Source organism: Desmodus rotundus, chromosome 1 (assembly GCF_022682495.2).
Source record: "Desmodus rotundus isolate HL8 chromosome 1, HLdesRot8A.1, whole genome shotgun sequence".
Classification (NCBI taxonomy): Eukaryota; Metazoa; Chordata; class Mammalia; order Chiroptera; family Phyllostomidae; genus Desmodus; species Desmodus rotundus.
The window spans coordinates 188,853,555-188,866,229 of NC_071387.1; the positions used below are offsets into that span (position 1 = coordinate 188,853,555).

At 47.5% G+C, this 12,675-nt stretch overlaps 1 protein-coding gene across 2 annotated transcripts in view; it reads right to left on the bottom strand.

The window, feature by feature from the left end:
• The window catches only part of RETREG1 (reticulophagy regulator 1), a 112,697-nt gene that overhangs the window by 84,166 nt on the left and 15,856 nt on the right, over positions 1-12,675 (bottom strand). Inside the window, exon 1 of one of the 2 annotated variants that reach the window (XM_045186204.3) lies at positions 7,247-7,396. The exons of the other annotated variant lie outside the window; for it this stretch is intronic. The gene's annotated coding sequence lies outside the window, so the exon portion shown is untranslated. Of the gene's footprint in view, positions 1-7,246; positions 7,397-12,675 lie in introns of those variants that run through there. 2 annotated transcript variants of the gene reach the window in all.

A 12,675-nucleotide genomic window follows, 5' to 3' on the forward strand; every position in this document is an offset into this window, starting at 1 on the left:
AGGTGTAATAAACCACGCTCCAACAATTCGCCATTGGCAGCAAATTTGTTTTTTCTACATTCCCACCCACCAAGTTCTACCCCCACCCCACCCCAAGATTATTTGAAGCAAATCCCAAACATCATATAATTTAATTTGCAAATATTGCCATTTATCTTCCCCAAAAAGAACTTCTTAAACTGCCAACACCACTACTGTACCTTAAAAATTGTTTTCTTTATTACTTGATTGTTAATTGATTTCTCTCTTCGTTACTTCTTTCATGGGTCAGATGCCCTGTGCAGGCTGCCAGTTCCCCACCTCCTTCCGCACACCGCATGCCCACTTGTGCACACACACACACACACACACGCATGCACTAGACAACACTGCCAGAGACAGGACCCCAGTGTGTGTCCTAAGTGTCCCGCAATGTGCAGGTCTCCTGCCATCTACCTATCCCTCCCTTCTGCTCTCTCTTTTCAGCTTGAATATGTTTGCAGATGAAACAGACTACTTTGTCCAGTAAAGTTTTCCATTGTCTAAGAATTGTGCACTGTTAATCTTGTGATTGAGTTTAATATTTTCCTCTGTTCCTTCAGCAGGCTGTAAAAATTGGCAGCTGGATCCAAAGACGTGACCAGATTTAGGTCCCACTGTTTCTTTTCTGTGCAACGACATGACAGGTGGTGGTGTGAGGAGCATACTGTGTGGGTGTCTGGAGTTTATATTTTTGTGACATTAGCAGTCACTGTCAGAGGCACCCGGGAGACACCCTTCACTCGTGCTGCAGGTGTGAGCCAGTCGCATCCACACAGAGATGCCTCCCCTCGGTGGTGTTTGGTTCCTGGGAGGCATGGGTCTCATGGGCGAGGCAGGATCAATAGTTGCTTCTTTCTCTTAATTGACCAGCTTTCAGTATAATGACCAGTTCTTTAGTGTCCCCTAAAGGTTACAAAGCTGGTTTGATTCATTCCTCTTGGGTTTTTAGTGTCATTAGCAACATATTTGACGTGCTTCAGTTGGCTGCAGTGTTGGCTCTGTTGACCCTCAGGGGTCCCGTCTTGGCTGGTGGAACTTCTCAGGCTGGCTCGACAGCCTCTTTGGTACCTACCCCCTTAGTAATCTTTGAAGATGATGTACTTAAAGGGAATAGAGAAAATACAAATTTTACAAATTCATTTTAAATGTTTAGAGGAGTATGACTAAACTTTTTAATGAAACCAATCGCCCAAAAACTGTGTTGGAAATGGTTGTTAAAACCTGCTTGATTTATTAAACAAAATAGATTATGCTAGCTAAAATGGAACACTCAAAGAAAAAAATGGGTTTTGAATATATGATCTTATTAAATCAAAATTTAGTTTTTAAAAAGTAAAATTGTTTCCAACCAATCTTTTCTTTATATGAAAACTGTCTTATAGGAACCTGCCCCTGGCTGCTGGCCCGCCGAGCTCTGATGCCGGCCCTCTGCGGCGCCTCTCGGGCAGATGCTGCAGCCATCTGGTCCAGGAATCCCTCAGTTAGCATCACCCGCCTCTACTGAAATACACCTCCTATCGGGAAGCTCAGCCTGTCTTGCAGCACCCGGTTTCCTGCGGTATCCCACTGTACTGCGGGAAAGGGCGATTCTGTTTTCATCCCATAACGAGGATCAGTCAGAGGCTGGACTGGCTGCAGGGAACACACAGGTGACTGGATCTCAGCCTGCCCCACCGAGCCGGAAGCAGACAGGTAAACAACTGTGTTTAACCCCAGTACTATTCCAAATGCTGTGGGAGGAGAGAAGAGAGCTGGTAAGCACATAAGAAGTCAGAGAAAATGCTCGAGAGGAGGTGGTGTTTCAGCTTTGACTTCCCAGAGGAGCCGGACTTTGCCAGGTGGAAAGAGACAGATGTATTCCAAGTCGGGGAACAGCATAAGCAGAGGGAACTGCTTGAGTTCAAAGAGGCTAGAACACAAGAGTGAGAAAGCTCTCCACTGCACTTTGCCTCCTTCAACCTTCTGGTACTGGTTCTGCCTCACAGAACCAAACTGTGGCTGAATAATAAAGCTAGTATTTGCTGCCAGCACTATTCTAAGAACTTCACATGTGTCCCCTCATTTAATCTTTACAACAATCCCACGAGAAAGGACCTACCATTATCCCCATTTTACAGACGAGCAAACGGAGGTCAGGAAACCTGCCCAAGGCCCCGTGACCAGGAACAGGTGAGGCCAGGGTGTGCACCTAGATGGCATTGCACTAAGCCAGCTCTCTCACCACTCCGCTAAATCTCTCCCAGTCGCTATTCTCTGCCTCTCCATCTGCCTGTTATCACATGAAAACAGCTTGAAGGACTGTCACCAATTTGTGGGAGTGTGTCTACTCGGTGTGCCAAACTGACGTAAGAGATTCCAGGGGCACTCCTCAAAGACACCAAGCAGTCCCCAGCAGGGCTGCAGAAACTTCCTGAAGTTTTGTCTTCTTCAGGACAAACACCCTGGCTCCTTTACTCTTCCTGAAGTGCCTCCTCTGGCCAGGGTCCAGGGGGTGCCCTCTCCTACCAAACGCTCCCACAGGGCCCTCTGGTGCCTACAGAGTGGGGAAACTGGGAGGGACCTTAAATCCCTTTGCTCTGGACTCCACAGCTCTACTTGTACAGGTATTTTTTAGTTAATAGACTTTATTTTCTTTAGAGCAGTTTTAGGTTTATAAAAAAAATAAGCACAGTCCCGAAATCTCCCCTATCTCCTTTCCCTGCGGAGTTTCCCTTAGTATTCCCATCTTGCATCAGTGATACAACTGTTGTACCGATGAACCAATATTGATACAACTGAAGCCCACAGTTCTCATTAGGGTTGACGCTTCCTGTTGTAAATTCTATGGGTTTTGACAAATGTATAAGGTCACGTATGCACCATCACAGCATCACACCAAGTATTTTCACTGCTCTAAAAATCCCCTACACTCTACGTATCCCTCCTCCTCACCCCCAAACCCTGGTGACCACTAGTGTTCTTACACTCTCCAAAGTTTTGCCTTTTCCAAATGTCATACAATGGGAATCACATTGTATGTGATTGTAATGTCATACAATGTGATAATGTCATAAAAGGCTACACAGTATGTAGCCTTTTCAGACTGGCTCCTTTCACTGAGCAGTATTTAAGTTTCCTCCATGTTGTTTCATGGTTTGATGGCTCATTTCTTTTTATTACTGAAGGTTATTCTACTGTATGATGTACACAGTTTGTCCATTCACTGGGCATCTGGGTTGCTTCTTTTTGGCAATTATGAATAAAACTGCTCTAAAAATTCGTGTGCAGGATTCTTTGTGGCCATAAGTTTTCAAATAATTTGAGCACAACCTTTTTTTTTTTAAGAGCTCTATCAGCATGCTGGCTTATTCTGAATATACAGGAAGTTAAAACCCCCAGGGATTCTACTTTTCAGATGCAATTTTTGAATCTAAGTATGTCCTATGAAATTTGTTCTTGTTCGACATGGCCTATCATTCAAACCTACAGACCTTAAAGGTGGCATCAACCACACCTGTTTTCTTGTCCAGCTCCACGACACTGACAGGCTGGCACCTGCATGTCCTGAGTCTTCACCCATCAGTAACGGTGGTACTGTCACTCCCCACTAGCAACTGCCCCCAGCGTGACTGGGATTCACGAATTGGCACTTTGTGAATACAGCAGACCATCCAGTTTGCCACTATATTCTTGTCTATACGTCATCTTGTCCACAAAGACATAATAAGAGATTTTCTTAAACACCTTGCTGAACGTGACTGCATTCCTAAGGTCTACGTGTCTGTAAGTATTGATCTGCCTGGCCACCATTGAGAATTACTTTGAGGTAAAGAGCAGTTCTCAGCAGAAGAACTAAACACCAATAGAACCTGCAAAGAGGGTCACACGGCACAGCCTGATCTGAACTCCAGGGTGACCTCTCTACCTGCCCACAGAATCCGTAGAAATTTGCAGTGAGCACCTCACCTATGGAGGAATTTGGAGAAAAATTCCTATAGTGGTCAGAGGATTCTGGGATGCTGCAGAATAATTATTAAGAGATGGCTGTGGTCCAAATGCAGGATGCCCAAGACACCTTGAGAAGCACAGCAATGGGAAACTTTGAAGGGAGGGGTCTATGGAGAGGCACCATTCTCAGGGGGTGTACACAATTTCTGAGGTCCACTGCAAAGTGAAAATGCAGAGACCTTGCTGGGGGTGGAGAAGTTAATACCCCCATCCCACCAGTCCACAGCCCCAACCCATGACAAATGGGAGATCCCCAAGATAACTGGGACCTCCATCCCAGGGACATTTGGGACCTTGATCCAGGGTGGGTTCGAGGACCCTGCCCAGTGGCCACTCCATGCACCAAGGTGCTGCCAGCCAGAACAAAGGATGCAACCACCCTACCCTGCAGCCACAGGGCACAGGCCCCAGGAGACCTTTCTTACACCCATGCTCAGGCCCCAGGGAGGGGCAGATGGCCACGGTAGAACACGGACCCCCCCACCCCCCTGCACTGATGCAGCTTGGCCACTGCCCTGGGCTGTCATGCAAGGCAGGGTGGGGAGGGGACAGCTGGGCGGGACTGGCACCAAGAGGCAGGGAAGGAGTGGCAAGGACCCCACCCCGGGGAGGTGGGACCACCTGTGAGCTGAAGCTCCACAACCTCAGCGCATGCCTCACTGTCCCATCAGATTTCACTTACAAAACACAGACTCAGAGGTGAGGGCAGTAAGAATGACAAGGCGGCCACCTCAGAGCATTAACCCCCAGTGCGGGCCTTCTGTGCGCTTGCTGCCCTGGTCCTACCCTCACTGCATCAGCAATCAATAAAGGCTTTTCTTCCTCCTTAAAACAATTCTTAGTTCAATAAAACAGGCCACTGACCCTTGTCTTCATCCAAATCAGTCTCGGGCCCTGTGGCTGCATCAGCGGCTTGTGATTGTCACAGCCTGCGGGCGACTTCTCGCCATGCCCGCACAGCATCATTCTGATGTACTCTCACGTCGGATAAATGTGTCTGTTTGCTCCTTTCCTGCTGCATTCTATTTTCCCCTCACTTTCTTCTCGTTCATTTTCTGGTTCAGCTACATCATTTTGAATTTAACTTGGCTTTCAAGTAGCCAGCTGCTACAGCCCACTTGGTGGTGTTGGGATGGTTTATTGGACTAGTCTCTGCTCTGTTATCTGGGTCAGCTAAAAAATAAGATTCAGTCCATATGTTCAGAGACAAAGGAGAGCACAAAGAAAACAAGTAGAGATCCAGAAGACCCAGAGACAGCCTAAAAGACTGTGAGGGTCAACCGTCTACTAGGGTTAAAAAACAGAACAAAACGAGGCTGGGGAATCCCCAAATTATGTCCATTTTGGAGAGTACCACGATTTTCAGTAGAAAAGTTTCCTATCAAATCATGGACTTTGACTAATAATATCAAATCAGTCCGCATTTGCTGCGCATGAGCTACTACACGAGCGCTGGCGCGCGCTCCGTGGCTACGCATGAGCCACGTACGGGAGCACTGGCACGCACTCCGTGGAGATGCTCTAAAAGGAAAGGGGCAGGCTGGGGACTAAATTACTCTCGGGAACGGTCACCACATCTTTCTATGCATGATCACTCAGGGCCGCAGCTCTTGCTTGTCCCTTTAACGGACTTTCCAGCACTCTGTATGCACCTGGAGGAAGTCACACACAGTGGCCAGGCTGGCCAGAGTGCCAGGACAGGCACTGGGCTGTGGGGACAATGTACTTGATGAGGCAGGAGGTGAAGGTTGCAGAGGGACCTTCTCTGGAACTACTCAGCAGCTAAGTACAAATCTCTAAAAAATTGTTTGGATACTTGTGTATCCATTTGACAAGGAAAACCTAACTAAATTTTTCATTACTTCATAACTAAGTGGCTCAACAGGATCCAATTTTTATAGAGCAAAGAAATGGAGAATTCACAAAAATAAAGCGAAAAAACAAAAACCTGGTAATGGATGGAAATGAGTTTGTCCAGGTGTAAAAACCTGACCTCGTTTCTGGGTAAAGCATAGCCCATGTAGTACTATGAAGTGAATGGTGTCAACGGCTAAAACATACATTTCTTTTGTCTTCAGAAAGAAAATCTAGAGACAAAAGCACTGGAAACCTCCATATTCTGACGCAGGAATTAATCTGTAGTATTTGCTTTGTAAATCTTTCAACATAGAGATCCAAAATGGAGATTTTGCTTTCACTCACTGAAACATTCATAAACCATAGGCCTCCCCTAGGTAGAGTCCTTTATGGAGTCGGCACTATTTAATATCACAGCGGCTCCGACCATAAGAGAAGGGCTTCATAAGGCATAATGATTCACCCAACGTTACTCAAAGTCCAGATCATCACATTTTCCTGGAAAATATCTTATTACCTTGAGAGTTAGGCATACTGGCAGGCATCTCCCTCATTATCGCAAAATTCTGAATCTCAACTAAAGCTGGCTTTCATTTTCCCTAGGCTTTTTACAGATTCTGCAAAACCAGTGTCTGAAGATGCTGTGTGAACTAAATTATGTACCTTTGGTGGGGGGGGACAGAAAGCTGCCAAACTACGACCCCCTGAATTGTAAAATGCACCCACATTTCAGACCAGTTTAAACATATGTGTATATTGGGGAAAGGGATTATATTAAAAACCAACAAAACATATAGTAAAATAATTTGTAAAGAAGAGCTTAATTAAAGTGAAGCAAGAAAAAGTAATGGCTCGATTAATTACAAATGGGAGATAAAACTCAGAAGGCTTTTTGTCCTAGAGAAGTACTTCTTCAGTTATGATGACCAAAAACGTGAATTAGAAGCAAAAGAGGAGAGAAACATAAAGAAAAAAGTAGAAGGATGAGCTTGCTTGGACAGGGGGATGAGAAACTTGGGAGACACCCACAGGCAGGGACCGCTGGGCGGCAGCCACCAGAAAGCCGTGGAAGCGGGAGAGAGTATTGCTCTGGCAGAAACCGCGGTGGTTAATCCAGTGAATTCAGGGGATGCACCCAGCTCGGCAGGGCACAGTGGAGAATCCACAAGACAGCGGGCAGGAGCCGCAGGGAGTCTGCATTCTGGAGCCCAGAGAGCGGGAGAAGCCAAGGGCACCACTGGCGTGAAATCAAGTCCATCTGAGGTCAAGGGAAAGGGAAATCAGCCTGCTCTACTCCTGCTTTGCCTTGGAATTATGAGAAAAGCCAAGGGCAAATCCAGTTGGGAGCAGAAGGACAGTGCGACAGGGTCCTCGGGCCTACCTGCTGTATAATATCTGCTCATCCACAGAGCCTCGCGCCTTCTATCCACGTTGGTCACTGTATCTCAGGAGAAGAGGACTCCAAGCCAGGAGCAGGAGTCAACCACTGCAGCCCACTCCAGCTGAGTTACCAGTACGTTAAATATTAACTATCAGACTCCCTCACAGAAAGGAACTAGAAGAAGAAAGAGGAAGAGATCTGATCAAAGTCACACAATGCAATGCAGCAGAAGGGTAAAAGGGACAGAGGGAAGAAAGAGGCAACAGTGAAACCCAGAAGCACAGAGAGGAAAAGAGAAGGAAATACACGAGGGTCAGGAAGCTGCTGTCATGAGCAGCCCGGTTGGCTTATTTGGGTTTTTATGCAAACGGCAATGAAATATATACTGTATCTGCCCAGTGGCACCTGCCAGAGCTTGAATTTCAGCCAAATCACAGCTGTGCAGAGGCCAGCTCAGCCAATGAGACAGATGTCCACACCCTCCTCTCTGTGCCTCTGTGTTTTCGTCTGTGAAGGGAGGCACTGGTAGGTAAGACCTTCCCCCAACTCGCTGACCATTACAATTACTTGGGGCACTTTCTAAAATCACAGATCCCTGGGCCTCACTCTGCACCTGGGAAATCGGAGTCCTCGGGGGTGAGATGCAGGAATCTCTGTGTTCACAGCCAGCTTTACCAACACTGGACTGCAACGGTCTCTCAGGCCATGTCCAGTCAAACCCTCTCTGAGTCCAAACACTGTAAGCCTAGAGGCCCACACGTAACTCACCCAAACATCAAGCTGTACTTTGGGGCCTCTCCCTTCATAAATAAATACGTGCATATACTGGGTGCACGACACGGTGGCAGGTGCTGAAGAGTGTCTAAGAGCAGCTCTGGGGACAGGGGAAAGGGCAGACACACACTAGTGACTTCAGTGCACCGGCCCAGTCCAGGATCCCCAAAAGGAATTCTGCCACCCCGCGGTTCCAAACTGATGGTACTGCCACAGCTGTGGTAGATCCTCCGGTCCCTCTACTGTGTTCACTCTGAAAGACCAAGATGTAAGGAACTAGATTTCAGCCCCAGCGCCCCCGTGTGGCATCAGCTCCACCTTGGTTTTGCTGGACCTGGTTCTCCGGCTCATCCCTACCCTTCTCTCTTTCCTCCCCTCCTCATGGGAAGCCCTGCTAGGGCTCTGCCTCCCTAGCTCCAGCCAATCCCTTTCCAGGTGAATGACCCTAATCACACATTGTCCAAGATCCACATACAGATGGGCCTCCTGGACCCACCATTCCATCAAGATCCTAGGTTCAGCGGCAAGATTTCCCACAGCCCAGACCTCCCATTCCCGGTCTGAAACCATGAGGTTCCAGAACTAGTACTGAGGCTTTTATACCCTGAACCAAGTGTGTGGATGGAACTGCCAGCTCCAAGGTCTCCTTCCGTGTCAAGGTTAACGAGCCCTGCAGTTGGCCCCGTCAGCTCCACAGAGCTGAGGACCTGGTCTGTCTCCTCCAAACTCCCTGCTGCAAAGCCAGATGTTTTCTCAGGCTGCTACACACAGTGAACACAGAGACCAACACTGTATCTGAGCAAACTATATAGATTAGAACAGGTTACTTAAGTTCACAGAAACCATAATATCCCGAGTTATACCTTGTCCCAGTACACTTAGGTTTAGACAATAAATTACATGAATGTTACGTGGTCACCCTAATAAAGGTCCAAATGATCACATGACCCACAGAAGCAACTGTCTAATTTGGTTCAAATATCCAACACATCAAATAGACTGAGCACTGAATCAGTAATCCTGTCACGCCTGGGAGGCCCATTTATCTGAAGGCCGAATTCAAGGGTCCCTTACGAGTACACTGAAGCTGCACTGCCCCGCAGAGCTGACCCGGGGTCGCCCCATTTATGAGCACACCCCTGCCTAGGAAAACAGCTGAACAGCCTCCCCACGTGGCACGCCCTTAACATCAGGAACACCACATCCTCTCGCTGTCCCAGGAACACGTCACCCGTGTTTATCTCTCAGTCAATGACACAATGTTCAAAAAACCACATGATACTCAGAGCTGGGTGTGGACTTTTGTCACTGTAGTTTCTGCAGATACATTTAAGTGGCAGGCCAGTGATGACGCTCTGGGCCTCTGTCCCCTTGAAAGGCAAGAGGAGGGTAAGGAACGCAAAGTAAGGGATGACAATCCTACTTGGTGCCACTGTCCTGGCTAACCAGGGTGAGAAATGTTTTCAAAACTTGGGATTTTTTTTTAAAGGAGTTTGTGGTGAGTCCAAGGGATGGCCTTCTAGTTGCTGGCATAGAAGGAGAGACCCGTGGCTGCTACTCCCAGTGCTCGGGGAACTGTGACTCCCTGCCACTCTGTGGATGAACCCGAGGCACAGGAGAAAGTGGCTGCAAATATTTGGGCACAAATCTGTCTATCAGAAACGTCCACTCTGGGCTCACAACCAAAAGACACTGTCCAGTTGGATTTCGATCGGCATGGCAATCTCAAGGCCGGAGACTATATTATGTTATCCCAGCTAGGAAAGCTCTTTCTGATTCTTTCCTACGGGTCTGATTGGAAACGAAGACAGAGAAAGAGACAAACAGAGAGGTGGACAGAGACGGAGCCGGAGAGTCAGGGAATGCCTGTGGACGAGTGTGCTTGCCTGAGAGGGCTGGCTGCCTCACGGACCTCAGCCCTCAAAATGCCTGCACTCTGTCCCTAGAACATTCCAAACTGAGAGTGAACCTGGGATGAGAACGAATCTCTTTTGATGGCTGTCAATTCTTCAGAGTCCCCCAACTTCAGCCCCTGATACCGTGGGACCTCTGGGCCCCTCGGCAGGGTTAAAGAAGCAGGGCTGGCAGGGCCCTAGCACCTGCCCATCACCCTGTCAGTGCCGGGGAAGGAGGGGGGGACATGCACACTGGCAGGAGCCGCCACAACCCAGAGTCCTCCCACTTCAAACCTGCTCAGGACCCTGAAGGGCAAGTTACCTTACAAATCAGGCTCCCTCCGGCTATAAAGTTATTTTTATTTAAAATAATCTTTTCATGTCTTCTTTTATAGTTGGCGGTTTTTTAAATAAGTTTCAGTCACTAGCACAAACACATATCAATACAAAATTTAATGGAACTTTTTAAAAAGATTTTATTTATTTTTAGAGAGAGGGGAAGGGAAGGAGAGAGGGAGAGAAACATCAATCAGTTGCCTCTCACACGCCCCCCACTGGGAATCTGGCCCACAACCCAGGCATGTGCCCTGACCAGGGAATCAAACCAAGACAACCAGCAACTTTTTGGTTCACAGCGCTCAATCCACTGAGGCACACTTGTCAGAGCTAATGGAACATTTTTAAGTGGGAAACTGTGATTCTGGAAAAGAACCACAAGGCAAGGCACTGGCCTGTGAGAACTCACGGCCTGTGGGCTGCCGACTCAAGGGGGGCTTTCTCCCTGATCCTTACTGGTATTCTGTGAGGTACCCACTGTTTACAGATGAGGAAACTGAAACTCAGAAAGATTAAGTCACTTAACTTGGTTTGATGGGGGAGTCAAGAGTGGGAAAATTTTAGTTTCAGGTAATAGTTAATAAGCTTAGTTATTAATACATGTGAAAAGCTATTGTTTAGCCAAGTACTGGAAGCAACCTAAGTGCTCATCAGCAAATGAGTGGATCAAAAAACTATGGTACATTTACACAATGGAATTCTAGGCAGCAGAGAGAAAGAAGGAGCTTATACCCTTTGCAACAGCATGGATGGAACTGGAGAGCATTATGCTAAGTGAAATAAGCCAGACGGTGAGGGACAAATACCATATGATCTCACCTTTAACTGGAACATAATCAACAGAAGAAAAAAGCAAACAAAATATAACTGGAGATAGTGAAGTTAAGAACAATCTAACAATAGTCAGGGGGGAGTGGGGAGGGGACAGTGAGGAGAGGGGATTACAGGAACTACTATAAAGGACACAGGGACAAAATCAAGGGGGAGGGTGGAGGGGGGAAGGGAGGTGGGTTCAGCTGGGGTGGGGTGAAGGGATGGGGAGAAAAGGCATACAACTGTAACTGGATAACAATAAAAATTAAAAGAAAGAAAAGAAAGCCATTGTTTCAAGAACTGCAGGCATGGCCCACCCTCACTCCAGGAGACAACAAGCTGGTTGATTTCTGTGCTCCAGGAGAGACCACAGGCAATCAAGGTGGTATCCAAGCCACTGTGTTCCAGGAAAACACAGTCCACAGCCCAGGACACAGATAAAGAGAATGACCAGTGAGCAGATGAAAGGACTTTAGGGAAACTGCCAGACTGTAGCTTTTATCTGATTAACCTCTTTCCTGAGCCCCAGATCCCTTACCTCCAGGTTTTTCTCTTAAATTGCAGACCCTTTACCTACACTTTTGCCCCCTTACAAAAAAGGCTGACTTGAAAGGGGAGGTAAGACGGTCTGTCAGGGTACAAACCCACCGTCTTCTCAGATCATCGGCCTCCTGAACACACGCCTAGAAAGGTGCAGTCCCTGTCTCTGCTTATCGGGTATGGCAGGTGACAGACAGGCAGCCCAAACGCCGGCTTTCCCGGTTTCAGATTCACCCTGCCAGACGCTAGCTCACCCCATTGCAGAGCCCCTGCTCCCAGCCACAGGTGCACACACAGAGGCACGCGTGCACACACGCCCATGTGTACACTTGCCTGCCTTCGTGAGCATCTACTTCGACTCTATTTCACACCAAAAAGCCATGGAGAGAGCTCAAACACCTACAGTCCCACAGAGTAAGTACAAACAGATAAAAATTGGCAAAGGGAAAACAAATCAAAGGAAAAAAGATTACTCAATTCTGAGGTTAGCCCACAAGAACTCAAGCCATTTGTTGAGATGCAAGAAGCCACAAATTTGGTTCTGTGAAGTCATCTTCAGGCTAAGAATTTGACACTTCATCATGAGGAATCCCCTTTTTTGCCCCAATAGGAGAAGACAAACTAACACAGAGATCATTTCCATGTCTTCTTAACATACAAAGAACTGATCCATAAAACACAGAGAAGGGAAATAAGCGACACAGCAAATGTCACACACAGCCACCCCACGCTCCCTTTGAAGGCCCGGAGACCACAATAATGATCTTGAACAATACACCCTGACCTGTTCAAAGTAACTCCATGGGGATGTTTGTTTGCTTTGCAGTCTTTTCATTGTTTGCCAAAAAGGAGCTATGAAACAGGAAGACAAGAAGTGGCAACTGGAATTGTTCCAGGACGAACAAAGCCACCTCCTCTAGGCCACAGGGTCTAAAACTCCCTCAGGTGCTAGAGGTGCCGGCCTTTACCCAGCAGGTCTGTCCGGCTGCTCCCTCTGTGCACACACGGGCAGTGCGCAGGGGCAGAAACAACCCTAACAACTTTGTCTAATTAACCAAGGGAGATGAGCCG